Consider the following 1,643-nt stretch of genomic DNA (forward strand, 5'->3'; position numbering starts at 1 on the left):
GTACATAATATACACATATCTTCCTGTATTCTTGAAATAATCTGTCAATATAAAGGCTATATAACCAGTTATATGCAATTATTTAGGGAGTAATGACAAGAAAAGCCTGCAAATATTCAATACAGATGTAATGTTTTATTAAACCTTTGTTTCATAGTTGGTTGAACCCAGGGAGGTAGAACCTGGGGTGTGGAGGGCTGACCACTACACCATTTCTATATTTGCTTATAATTCCAATCATTTCTGCCTTGGATCTGCTTTGATGTTCATTCTACCTAATGGGCTTCAGACAGTGAAAGACAATAATGGGTACACAACACTTGTATGTGTTGAACACTGTTTTGAGCGTTTTATAATGTGAGACACATATATACTAAATCCTTCAATCCAGACATCATCATCATCAGCCAAATTTTATATTCTCATCTTACAGGTGGAGGAAGGGAGGCACAGAAGGCTAAGTACCCATGGTCACACAGACACACCGTTGTAGAGCTGGCATACAAGCCAAGGAGTCTGTCTCCAGAACCTTGTTTTTAATCACTGTGTCATGGCCACCTGCCTAGGACAATGGGAGCTCAGATCTGACTGGAGCAAACTAGACCTTTCCTGCTTGGTTTTGTCCTAGGCTTATGGTCATTAGCAGATGAGTTTTCCAGTCTTCTGCCCTCATCTTTCATTTCCCATTCCTGAGCTAGATGGCTTCAACTATTGCACAGGAGAGAGCAAAACTGACTCGTTGTCTGGCCTCCAGTCAGTCCCTGCTAGGGTGACACAAGTCACTGCCCTTCCTCATGTATCAGAAACACATGTTTGTACCTCCTTCCGTTTTACCTCTGTAGTTCATTGTCAAAGTTACTGTGTTTCTCCAGGACCTAAAACTCCTGCTGGGCCCATTATCTGGGCTTGCACTTTGAAGTCAACTCTTAGGCACCAATCTGCATATAATAAAAGCCAATTGTTTGTATGTGTTCACAGTAGTGGGTTGAGGACATACCTTATTAGCTGCCATGGAAAAGTATTTGAAGGCAGTAGCATTATTTTGTGGTGCAGCAGCATTCCCCTCTAAATACATCTAGGAAGAACAATGAAAAGAGAATGTAAAAAACAGAAGAAGCTGGGGAGATAGAAATATTTGAAAACTTAAAAGATGTAACATTGCACAGCATTGTAGACATAATAACTGACACTGAGTTGTACATTTAAAAATAGTAGATTTTAAGTTATTTGAATTTTACCTCCAAAAAAAGCCAAGTAGCTAAATTTAGAATCTACACATATCTTGAACTGACTTTGTAGATGGGTAAAGAAGTGGACCCTGTTTAGATTTTCTCTCGTTTCTTGCATCTAAATTATTGGATGTGGCACTTCTAGAAGTAGAGTATGAATACACATGGTTACTGAAATAAATTGGCTGCTGGGAGTCAAGGATCTGTGTTGGAAGTGGAGGGACATCAGTCTTTGAAGAAGAAAGGATTCCTCTAGCAAAGGATGCTAGAGGAATCCTCTATAAGGATACTCAGTAGTCATAGAGATCTCCCATCAGAAGTGGCATGAGGGTGGACCTTGGGCAGCTTTAGAGCTTGCTTCTCATTCTGAGGATAGAGGAAAGAGGCATCTGATTCATCTGAGAACTGTACCAG

General features: G+C 40.2%; 1 long non-coding RNA gene across 1 annotated transcript in view; it reads right to left on the reverse strand.

The window, feature by feature from the left end:
* The window catches only part of LOC111814845, a 6,661-nt gene extending 5,584 nt beyond the window's left edge, over positions 1-1,077 (reverse strand). The window contains exon 1 of the long non-coding RNA XR_002819721.1: positions 998-1,077. This is a non-coding gene — a long non-coding RNA (uncharacterized LOC111814845). The remainder of the gene's footprint in view (positions 1-997) is intronic.
* Between the last annotated feature and the right edge of the window lie 566 nt (positions 1,078-1,643).

The sequence above is a fragment of the Octodon degus genome, unplaced genomic scaffold, assembly GCF_000260255.1.
Source record: "Octodon degus isolate 3935 unplaced genomic scaffold, OctDeg1.0 scaffold00639, whole genome shotgun sequence".
NCBI classification, from domain to species: Eukaryota; Metazoa; Chordata; class Mammalia; order Rodentia; family Octodontidae; genus Octodon; species Octodon degus.